General features: G+C 37.3%; 1 long non-coding RNA gene across 1 annotated transcript; it reads left to right on the forward strand.

Moving 5' to 3' along the window:
* Positions 1-1,130: 1,130 nt before the first annotated feature.
* On the forward strand, positions 1,131-12,181 carry LOC128081936 (uncharacterized). The gene is made up of 3 exons (XR_008207467.1): positions 1,131-1,756; positions 7,280-7,442; positions 10,493-12,181. It is a non-coding gene; the product is annotated as an uncharacterized LOC128081936 (long non-coding RNA).
* Positions 12,182-12,869: the final 688 nt, after the last annotated feature.

A 12,869-nucleotide genomic window follows, 5' to 3' on the forward strand; every position in this document is an offset into this window, starting at 1 on the left:
ATAGGGTTGGGCCAACATACTCTATGTGCTGTGGTCAGCTTGCCCAGAGCTTTCACTTGACCCCACTGTCTAAATTAGAGGTCCAGTTGGCATTGCCTGTCAGCAAAGAGCAAAGTCTATTACTAGATTTACACCACTTCTCCACTCAGAAAACCCATTCTGCATGGACAGAATACAGGGATAGTGGCCAAAGGGATCATTCTTTCCAGTGGGAGCAGAGGGATGAAACATCCCACTTCCTGCTGCTGTGCTTTTAGGTTACTCCCTCTGGGTGACAGACACCGTTAAAGATGTTCCACTTTTCTGCTGGGACTCAGAAAATTCAAGATGACTAAATCAGCAATAGGAGTTAAAACAAAAATGATGACAAACTGCTTATTGTGACTGGCACTTTTTTCAGCATTACACCTGCTTATGTCTGTCTTTTCTGCTTCCCTCTGATCCTGCAAACAATCTCTGGTGATGTAAGAGGGGAAAAAATGACAACTGGGTTGTTCTGGGTTTCAGCAGCCTTTATATACAAATCTGAAGCGTGTTTCTCCTGGTGACAAGTGTCTGGATGACTGTTAATGCAAAAAGGGGCTGCACAGAAAAACAGCTCTTAAATTCTCAGACCGAGCAGCCAGAGTACTGTGACACGCAACCAACTGTGTCACTTAGGTAAGAACCAATCCCAAATTATCTATCTATTATTTATAGAGAGGTTCTGCTAATGAACTGTAAAAATTCTGTATCTAATAGAAAATATTCCTGCCAACATATCAAGTCTTCCTTTAAATAACCAATTTAATTATTACTCAAAAGAACACGTGGTTACGCAAATAATACAAATATATTATATTAGCATAAACAACAACAAAAAAAAATTCCAATCAAACATGTTAAAGTATAATTTCAGCATGGTCTGAAGGGTTTTTTTTTTTGGCACAACTTCACATATTCTAACCTGATAATTATCTCAGGTCTAAGTGCATGCATTTAGTGACTTTTACTTTGATACAAGCTCAGGTAACAGAATTTTAATACCTTTTGGGATGAATTCAGAACAGAAATTCTGAATAAATTCACTATGTATTGACTAGTATTATCAGTCCCATCTTGCTCAAAGTTTCAAACTACATTCTGCACTGATTGAGGCAATTTGTAATGAATGTGACAGTTTCAGGCTTGGTGCACTTATCAAGGTACTTTTTCTCTTTGGAAATACCCTTTTTCATCATAAATCCCACCCTAGTTTTTTTTTACTGTCATCTCCCACGTGGAGACTATTTCCTTACCTAGTACGTGTGTAAAAATAAATAGAACTCTGCTTATAAAATTGTTCATGAATCCTTCCACAGAGAGAATTCTTTCTCAGAGGACAGTGCTGCACATAAGGACAGCAGACCCGGAAGGATGAAATGATGTGAAACAGAACTACTGACTGAAGTCTCAGTGTGTTTTATCATAGAACATCCTACAGGCAAGGCTGAATGTTTCGATTCAAAAGGTACATTGAATGCAGCTGGAGATACCACCATTCTTTCTGCATGTATCCCCTTTTTTTCCCCATTTGTGTGATTGTGTGTCAGCCTCTGAAACAATTCCAATGTGCTTTTCTTCATTTGTGTATCGATAATGCAAGGAGACTTTAAAATTTCCAAACTCTGAAATAGAAACATGGAGAAAATGACTTGCTTCTGGAACAACCCAATGCTGAGGTGACTTGAGGAGCCTTTCTGCCATAGGTTAACTGGATTTTTCCCTCTCCTGACTGGTAAGTTCTCAAGTAAGCAATAACACTGATGGTGAGAGCTGGCATAGGTTGGGGGTGTTGGTCACCAATGGAAGTTCTGATGTTTTCTTCACTAGCAAAGCTCCTGACAGAGCTTGCTACATGCTTGTGTCATCTTAGCATCTTCTTAGCATCTTCATAGAATTCTATGATTCTATGATTCTGCATGGCAGCACCCAGCAAACAAAGCAGAAAGAGATGTTTTTAATAAAATAGTGAGAAATGAAACTACTTCTGAAACTAAAGGATATTAATAAGATGATCATTAATGAAGGGTCTTATTGAAACTGAAAATGCATGCTAAATAGTACTGCTGAGGAAGAGGGGAGAGAATCGGGAGTCTGGCACAGCAAAGTTAACTTAAATCCCTTTTTTGAGCATCTTATGCTGGTTGTGTTTTGCTCAAGAGAAGAGCTCAGAGGCTTTTAGGTCATGTGCTGTATTTCACTGGGGCAACACCTCAGGTCCTCATGTTCGGAGCAGGATTTTTTAGCATGCCTTAAACATGATTCAAGTGCATTAACATTTCTGAGATGTGGCAGGTCTGGGTGACACAGTGGTAAGGAACACTGCCTACATACCTGAAGTTACAGTACATAGGAGTGCAAGGAATGTCAGCATGTAGTTAAAATCTGACCCAGTCATTTTTATACCTGAAGGTATGCTTATAAACATGGTTTAGCCAGGCTCACTCTAAACAGACATTATATATAAATAGAACCGCTCATTAATATCCTATGAAAAGGATTTTGGGTCAGGTTTTTGTCTCATAATGCATTTTAATGCATTTCTTATCAAGCCTTGCATTACAGTCCTGGAGGGTTAATTCATGCTTTCCTTCTATTCAATATTTCCTTGCAAGGGAAGAACAAAAGTTAGAATTATCCACCTACTGCTAGATAATTCCCTTGAGACTTTTATTTATTTATTACTAATAGATGTTAATGAATATCCTTTCCAGCAAACCATAATGCATATTTATGAGAATACGCATAAATATATGGGTGAAAAAGGAAATGATTTTTCCTTAAACAAAGGAAAGAAAATCAAAATGAGCTTTTCTTTTAATGACTGTGCACTGAAAATGTCAAAACTTAAAAGTTATGCATTTCCAACATAGATTGTGTGAAAGTTCCTTTACATATTGAGTAATGAATCAGAATATCCTGGGTTTTTTGTTTTTTGTTTTTAGATTATTTAATTTTTTTAAATTGTGTGGAAGCAAAGTCCCAGAGAGGAAGTATTTCGAACTGCTAGAAATGTGGATTGCATATTCATGTGTAGCAAATACCTTTACAAAAATTTCTATGATGTTAAATATTTGCTCAGAGAGACATCCATTTGCATATTCCAGAAAACTGATTGTGTCCACTGGGAAACATTTAGTTGTGAGACAAAAGATGCCATTTTTCTCTCTCTTCCTCTGCATGTGTATAATGCAGATAATAAAAATAACTTATTGTAGTGTTACAAACAACACTATTTTCATATAATGGTGACTCTGTAAGAAGATAACATGTTTAGAGATTGAGGATATTTGTTTTTATGGACATCTGTGCTTAGAATGGAACAGTTACCTACGTGCCATGCAATCCCATGCATAACTTTCTAGCACCCTGCTTAGTTGTGTAGATGTATGGGTATATTCTCGATGTATGGCTACATTCCAAGTGCTTCCTTTGTCCTTTGGAGTTTGTTTTAAATTATCAAGGAATTTAATACCCCTGTCCCTCTGTAAGGCAAGGCTTAAAGTTTTATAGTCTCAATATATTTGTAATTACCTTCAATAACAATGACAAAACAAATAAGTCCTGCAGCCTGATATTTTATGATTTTTAAGTAATTTTCAATTTCTTATGTGTGTGTATATGTATATATATGTGTGTATATATATATATACGTGTGTGTGTGTGTGTGTATATATATATATACATATATATATACATATATATATATATCTATATATATATATATAAAATCCTTCCATTTGTTTCACTGTCGCATAAAACAGAAAGTATCAGCTATGCACTTATCACAAGATGTGCATGAGAGCATCACCCTCATGCTGAGATGCTCACTGGAGATAGTGCTCAATATCTGCTGTAGAGGAAAATAATGCTCTTCCGTGGCAAATCAGCAATTCCCAAACACGCAGCAGTCAAACAGCAAAGAAAGACTGTAAGCAGTGAAAAAATGCTGCTGAGAAACTTTAGTCCTTCAGTCCCTTTACTGCAACTACCTTGCTTTTATTCTTATTTACCTTATATGTACCTTATAAATATTTAATTTAAACAGGATCCATGGAATAAAGAGAGCTTTTACTGCAAGATGACTGAGCTGTTACTCGGTTTAACTTTCGGGTATAATTAAAGTTTTTACTGCCGTGCTACTAGAAGAACAAAGAGACAAGGAAATATATAAAAGGAGAATGGTCAGCCAAAAAAAACTTCCCAAAATCACGTTGCTCTGGACAGGAGCATAACTGTGTTGCACCCTGCTATCTGTCAATGGAAAAGAGTTTTCTTCCTGAAGAGAAATAGGAGGACCAAGACAATTTTTTCTTTCTTTTTAATTTCAAGTCACACATTTTGACAACGGGGGGGGGGGGAAGCATTCTTGTTGAAACAAAGGAATTTTAACTTCTAAGTCGTCTCTTTTGTTGTCAACTTCAGAAGTCTCCAAAGCCTAACAGTGTTACTTCAAAAGCATTTGGTTTAAACCTACACTCAGTAATTCAGTAATGAAAGAACATCTTTTAAGAATATTTTCAGGCTCATAGAAACCCCCAGCAAGCTCACATCGCTGACAAATGATGTACCCAAAAGGATCGGATCTGGTCACAGAAATAAAGATGTTGGGAGAGTGCACTTTGTCTTCAGCTAATTGACCACTTGGGAAACAAACCCATCCCAAGAAATAGGTGATGGTGTTACTGAAGTGAATAGGTTGTCAGAAAAATGCACCCTGCTTATTAATTTGAAATCAGCATTCATTTTGATCCCCAGGGGGGCACAGATAGGACTTTTGGGGGCAGAAAAAATCTATCTGCAATGCCTCACACCACAGTGTGCTGAGGAAACAATGAACCTGCTTCTGAAGACCCATTAGACAGCAGTGACAGAATGTGAAAAGGCAGCAATTCAAATATTTTTAGTACTCTGCAGCCTCTTCCTTATTTAATAGCTTAGCTAGGCTGCATACTTTGCAGAAAAGGATTAGAAATAACCTCAGGATGGGAAGCTGGGAGGATAATGTGTTACTCAGAATGACTCTGGGTTTGGGATAGTGTCGTTGGGCACTGGAACTTTCACCAAGAGTTGGGTTTGGAGGAGAATATCCAGAAATCCAGCACTTTATGTCAGCTATTTTAGATCTAATCAAGCTGCATGGAACCGCTCTCCCATCTCACTGAAGTGGAAGTCATGTGCTCTAGATTGATTTGGTGGGGATTGATTGATTTGGACTCAGCCCCTGGGCTCAGACCAATCCTGCAAACACCACTCCATCACCTTGGATTCTCCCAACAATGCCATCCAACAGCAGGATGGAGTGCTTCCTGGAATGGCCCACATTAGGTGCAAACCTACCACCACCCACTGAAACCCTTGCATGCTGGAAGTTGCTAGACCCTGTGAACACATTTATTGCTAGCAGTTTTCTTGTCAGAACATCTGCCAACTCTGAAAGTCCTCCCACTCCACCCATTTTTAAAAATAAAATGAAAGACTTGGGACAAATGGGAAAGAATGTAATAAATTTGACATGCCAGAATGTATTAGTGAAACAGGCAAAGTATTATTACAAAACAGAAATGGGGGGGAAAAATGAAAGAATATAATAAAACCTCTTTAAAGTGCAAAGAGCAGAAAATGGGAGAATTTAACTTCATGCATGGCCTAACAATTTTATGACCTCCTCCAAAGAAGTCAATAAGCAGACTCCAAGGCATTCATCATCAGGTCAAATTCACTCCTAACATTTAATTTCATTAACCATTGGGCTTTCAGAAACCTACTACAGAGATCTGAAATATAGAGATGCTTGAAGTGAAGAACAAAATGGCTTTTTATTTTTATTTCTCAATAATTGTGTTCAAACAAACAAGAGAAATTGGTTTCAAGCATTCAGTTGTGTTGCCTGAGATGTCCTTAGTGGATAGTCCTCTGCTGCTGAACTGCAGCAGTTGTTTCCCTGCACAAGCCATGGACTGACTTCCCAAACAAGGCTATGCTATTAGCCCATGGTGAAGAGGCTAAGTATGGCTGGAGGGAAGGGCATGGCAGAGAAAAAGCTTTCTGCCACAACGAATGAAAACCCTGTGCACTCGATGGCACCAAGTTGGTTTGCATCCTCAAGATGCATACAACACAGCACTCCTTCTCTGACAGGCTTTTCCAAACAATTTCCTTCTCTGTCTCTTCAGGAATTTCTGACTTTTGGTATCATTTTGCCACTGGTGAGGCGGGAGCAAAACAAAATCCTTCTACCACAATTCTTCACTAGATCCTGAGCACTAGCTGAACAGTGGCTGACTGTGAGACTGCAAAAAAGGACTGCAGCCTTTTCTGATGATTTTTTTTTTTTTTTAAACAGAAAAGGAAAAAATCCACAGATAAGCCCACCAAACAACAGCAACCATCTGCAGTTTTCCCACTGCTACTCTTATGCACACAAGTGAGGACCAAAACTTAGCCCTGTAGCAAAATCCATCACACATCCATCCCAGCTGTCCTCAGACACTTTGAATGCACATGGGTGAATACTGAGAAAACATCATTTGTGTGCTGAGGATCCTCTGTCAGTTCCCTGCAAATCTTCCTGTAAATCTTGCAGAGAAGTTTCCTGGGTGGTTTCTGGTACTGAGGATTGAACAGCTTTCATGGCTTATTGGTGGGGTGCAGCAGATTGTTTGAACAGGCTAGAAAAGTGGTGAGCAAATTAGTAATATAAACCAGTACTCAGCCTCACAGAAGGATTGAAGCTGCAGTTAGAAGCAGCATTAAGAGAAGAAACAGAGAGCTCAGAATGCATGTTTACTTCTAAAAATGTGAGGTTATGTGATCAAGAGAGATGTGCAGGCTTACTGTGCTGACTCAGTGGTTTTGGTAGTAATAAATCCTATTGCCTTTCTGCTAAACATCGTAGGATTCTTTTTTTTTCCCCTCACTGTTGTGAAATCAGCAATTATTTGATATGCTTGCTGTGGAGCTCTTTAATCTTTTCCCCATTAGAGCTGCCAGGGTTCCTCTGAAAATGATGCAACAGCTGAAGAACACTGGGAATTTTATGCATTCCCAATTCAACCATGAAGCATCTCTGGGTTTTATACAGATAAGCTGCACTATGAATTTTAGCTAAAATGATTAAAAACCAGATTAAAAGATTTTGGAAATTCTTAAATAATAAAGAGAAAGGTATTGAAGAGAGGATTATCTAAGGAAAATAAACCTAGGGAGAAATCATCACTTCTTTACAAGTAAATCTGAAATTTCATTTGTGTTTCAGAGCTTATATGGACAATATACGTCAAACTTCTTCATGAAGACACTCTGTGTTCCTGCAATGGTATCTGCAGCCCATCTGACAAACTGAGTCTGTGCTGACAGTTGAAATAATTCTTCCTGGAGAAAGGTGCAATAATTATTAATCTGATGGAGCAAATCCACAGGTGAGAAGTCCTTGACTTGCAAATACCCACACACTGGGTGATGGTACTTCCCAACACAATGTAGGTGTATTTTATGCTTTAATTTTTCATATTTTTCTCTCCTCCAACTTTTAAAGAGGCAGCTATGCACAACTTTATCTTATAAACAAGTGTGCTTGTGCTTTTCTACTTATGTTCCCTGAATTTAACACTAAAACCACTTCAACCTGTATCAAGAGAGCTCTTAAAAGCTCTGTCTGACCTGGTGACTTTTCCCCCACATTTCCATTTCTCTCTACCACCAAATAAAATCCTACATGAACCTGTCACTCTTAAAAATAATAGAAAGCAAAATACACCGGTGGAAACTTTAGTGCAAAGTTTCAAGTTAAAATCCACCCTTTTGCCTGTTAGAAATGCTACAAAATATACCTTGTTTGTGGGAAAGCTGACGTGTTCTTTCTGTGGTTGTAATCTCAATAGATTACAGATACACTGAGTAGGTTTGATTGCTATAGTAGTCACATGATTTACCACATTTTTAAAAATGAGATAATTTCATACTGATTTCAGGACATTTCCTCTGCAGGTTCAGCTATTATGCGTTTTACTTCACTTTGCAGAGAATTTTGTTTGGTCTACTACAGAAATATTATCATCAAATATTAATAGTTTTTCCCTATTTGCAGTCAAAATATGCTAAGTGTTTGACTGTTTTCCAACATCCTAATAAACTATTCCGAAAGGAAGGAATTATGATTTTGTCTTATATGATGAAATAAGATTATACTCAGAAATGAAGTTCCATTTCTGAGGAGCACAATATAGTTTAAGCATTTAACACAGAAAAGCTAGGGCTTTCAATGTACAAATGCAATTTGTCAATCATTTTTTTTTAAACACCAGAACACTTCAGATATTCTTGTACCCTCCTCAATTCAAAATCCACTTGAACTTCTGTGGGAGGCAATTAACAATACTGAAAGCTAACTTCAGTTCGGAGCACATTGTTTTTAAATGCCACCCACAGAATTTCATGTAGATCTTGAATACCTCGGGTAAAGAAAGACTGCTGTTTGAAAGAGGAGATGGACGGCACATCCAGTACCAAGAACTTCAATTTGCATTCACTGCAAATTCCTAAGCTTGTTCTTACAAAAAAAAACAGGATTGGCTTTCAGAAAATGAAGACATAGAACATACAGTCATTTCATTTACTGAGACTACAGCATGGATGAGAAGGAACGTAATCTCCAGACTCACCTCAAATTCTGGAGCTCTAAATTTCACCACAATTTCATGGCCTCTTTTATTTTTTAATTGGATGCATCTAAAGGCAACAAACACAAGACACCTTTAATTTGCAGTGTGGTCAAATTTTAAATGGACTCAATTCCTCATAAATGTACAAACATCTTGTTTTCCCAAATGCTTCTACTCAAAAGTTTTCCCCCCTGAAAAAGGCAAAGATTGTGTTAAAATGAAGACAATTTTTGTAAAATATTTTTAATTCCCAAATCTTTAGGAATTGTGATCACATTGCTTCACCATTTTGAAAGTAGATAGCTACATAATATGAAGAATTACCACTAACAAAGGATGTGGTGCAGCACATCTAAAATTCTTGCCAACTACTAAAGTAATAATTAAAGTATGAAGAAGAGAATACAGTGAATATAGTGGTTTGCTTTGAGTCTTAAATGGATAATGAACTACTAAATCTAGCTTTTAAAGCACTCTGTGCTACATGAATCACAGGCTTAGTATGCTAGTAGAACTAACAGATGACCAAATACAGTCTCTTTTACTCCCAACATTGGTTTCAATGGGTGATGTTCCACAAGTGGTTAATGGCACTACTCTGCTAATTAAAAGCAAACTTTGGACCCTGAGAGCCAAATAGAAGCCAGAACAGTATTGTTCTCCTTCACTCAGGGTACATGGTTGAAGGCAGGGCAGCCAGGCCCACATGAGCAACCCTCCCACGGCCCAGCCTGGTGCTCAGCAGGTCAGGAAGGTGCTCCTAAAATACTCCCAGAAGCACAGTGAGAGTGAATGCTCATCTGAGCTGGTAACCAAGGCAGAAATGTAACAACCTCATACCTTTCTGCCTTGCTTCTAGCCACAGATTGACAATCCTCTTGACATAACTTAATTACAGCCAAGAGGACATAATGCCACAGCATAAGCAAGATATTATGAGAATGTTGTGTCTTTGCTGGTGGCGTTATCTGAATCACTTTTTATGGGATTAATATTGTTTAAGTAAGCTAAAGATAATTTCACTGAGCCAGGTAGAATAGCAACAGAACAACAGGTCCAGAGGGTGAACAATGCTGTTAGAGGCGATGGCGGATAATTATGAAACATAATTATACTTTGAGTTTCTCAGGGAAAAGAATAAGACTTGATAAACATTTCAGCATGTTCTTGCCATTAGGAAAAAAGAACATCTCAAGGAATTTAAAACCACGTGGCAGCAGTTTTTTCAGCAGGAGTTTGCAATGCTGAATCCTTGGATTAGACAGGTCGTTTAAATATGTGAAAAGATTATTTAATTCATGTACCCAGTACCTGTACAAATAAAAGCATGAAGTAGCATGATATTGTATGTGTGCATATATGTATACACTATTAATTTTGGACTTAGAATATTTTTATACAACTCCATTATTTGGATAATGTACTTTGGGACTGTAATATTGCTACAAGACGTGGCCTCAGCTGAACTAACACTGTGCTATTTGGAGTCACTTATGCAAAACTGTCATTCTACCTTATGTTTATCCAATTTAGGACAGGTATTATGGGGCCAGAAATGTGTGTTGGCTACAGAAACAGATGTGCTACAAAATGGGAAAATCTGTAGCTGCTTTAACTGGGATCCCTTGCGTTTTGTCAATTCAGATCAAGGCTTTCATGCATAGCTACACATGGTTTTTAATGAATATTTTTAAAAATTATCTTGCATATATAGAAAAAGATCCAGCAGATCAAAATCTTTTACAATCAGTTTTGCGAGGCTAAGAGGGAGTGAGAAGATACATCGATGTGTATATTTTTGTCTTTAGGTGTCCCCTTTAACAATAAAATAAGCTGTCAAAATGTCAAGATGTGTTGACTTCACAACAAGCAAGAAAACAAGAAACCTTGTGAAATAGCATGAGAATAGAAATGCTATAAGAGAAAACTTAGCTTTACTGTGCATTTTTCAACATTTACTTAGATCATGTATCTAAAAATAAGAATGTCTGCCTTTCCCATTAAATTAGTCTCAGCCAGACTATGTTGTCAAATACATACGTTATATAAAACCTAAAGAAAAGTGTATTAAAAATAGAAGAAAGTAAATAAAACAAAAAATAGAAAGCACACAAGTATCTTGCTTTGAAAAAAGAGATTTGCTTTCATATACATAAAAACAAATGACTCTTTTATCCTGACATGTGTATCTTTATTTAGAGGTGTATGTACAGGAATTTCCCAAACTACAGAGGATCTGTCAGCAGAGTTTGTGATATATATCTGAGTACTCTATGCATCAATTTCTTCTGCAGAACAATGTGAAAGCTTGCTTACAGTGATACACCCATACATTTGTTTTTAACATTAAAGAAAACCATCAGAATAAATTCGGCACAATCCATTGCTCAAACAGACCACCTGAATGTGTGTATTTACTATTGGCTGGTCTAAGAATGTATGTATTGAAAAATGCAGATTCAGGCCAACTGAACTATTTGTATATAATTCAAAAGATTGGTTCCTCTCAGGAAAAAAGTTTAAGGAGACATCAAAGCGTTTTATTTTGTTTCAACATTTCAAAGCAAATTTGTTTCTATTTTTTACTTCCCCACTGCTTCATTTCAAAGTACTTCTTTTTAAAGAGTAAAACATAAAGACATTTTTAAGATTCTTGTTTTGTTAGAAAAGCTAATGAAAATAGTTTAGATTAACACGAAGCCAGCCACTAGCTGTCTGGGGTGGTTTGGGATCACCTAGCAACACAAGTATCTGTTGAGCTTTTCGCTTCAAATAACTTCAAATGAGAGGAGACATTAGAAGAAACTGTATCCCACCTCTTGATAAGTAAAATTCAATCATATGTCTCATCATATGATTGAATGCATGGAGGAGGTCTGTACTTATACAAAAATGCTAAAAAGTTGATCTCCATTCCTCAAAGCATAGAGTTTCATTGTCCTTATATTAGAACAGTTGATATCAAATATTTCAAGTCAACTCCATGCAAACAATTGTCTGATGTCATACGGTTAAATGTTTCCTCTGAGATGTTAGGGTCAGCAAGACCTGCTGCATTTTTACAGAGAGTTTCATAAAGCTCACTAGGAAAAGCAATACTACAAAAGGAAAGGAAGAAAGAAAAGTAATAAAAGTGAAGTTCTCAGTAGCGTTAAGATTAAGACCGCCTACCAAACTAACTGAGCTCTTTGGGAAGGACTTGCTTCCACACTAAGTTCTCAAGGCAACAATAATAAATCCTGTAAGAGATCATAACTGGATTTCCATGGCAGCATCTTCACATTCTAATATTACCCTGATTCAATTTCTCAAGTTGGTGGTACATATTTCTCGGAGGGTCTCACAAAGACCATTTTTCTTATGTGCTTTGGGACTCATCAGTGGATAGGAAGAGCGCTGGTAACAGATGGCATGTTTGCTGCACTGTAATATCAGAAGAAGGCTTGTGCTGGTTTTCTTCTGCAATTTGTTTAATTTTACAGGTCTGTGGGTATGCAAAATTAAATAAAACCTTTTCTTCCCTCTGCCTAATGCGTAGCTATGATTTATGTTCTAAATAACCCCCTAAACTATTCAAAGACTCAATTACAGGAAAAACTGTTCAACTGCATAACAAATGACACCCTTTGTTCCAAATAGTAAATAATTTGAGCAGAAAACCTGTGAAAAATAGGAATTACTTTATTCTTATCCTAGAAATTGCAAAAGAAGATTCTGGCTCAACAAAAGATGACATTTTCTGTGATGAGAATAGGCCTGTCCGGTCAGCGTAATGATTCTTTTCTCTTTCTTACAGTTACATGCATAGAGTTAGGTGAAGAAAATCATTAAGTAATAGAGAACTAATTGCTGACTCGTCGCAGTGTGTGTTTGAGCCCAAGAGAGGCAAAGAACTCAGCAAGCTGCCAGGCTCCAGCTGCACCATTGCACCCTAGCTGCACCATTGCACCCCAGCTCCCAGATGGGCAGGCAGAAATTTGGCCTTCAGAACTCAGAGTTTTTCACTTTTCAGTACCCACCCAGAAAAGCTGTTGATTCAGCTTTTCTTTTCTCAAGCAAAACTCAAGCCCCTCAACTTTTAAACTTCTCTCAAAGATACATACTGATACTATAAGTCATCCAGAATTCTATTTGGATTTAGGAAATGAATTTTGCCTGGCCTGTGCTCAAATCCTGGCAATCCAC

The sequence above is a fragment of the Tympanuchus pallidicinctus genome, unplaced genomic scaffold, assembly GCF_026119805.1.
Source record: "Tympanuchus pallidicinctus isolate F22 unplaced genomic scaffold, pur_lepc_1.0 scaffold22, whole genome shotgun sequence".
Taxonomy (NCBI): domain Eukaryota; kingdom Metazoa; phylum Chordata; class Aves; order Galliformes; family Phasianidae; genus Tympanuchus; species Tympanuchus pallidicinctus.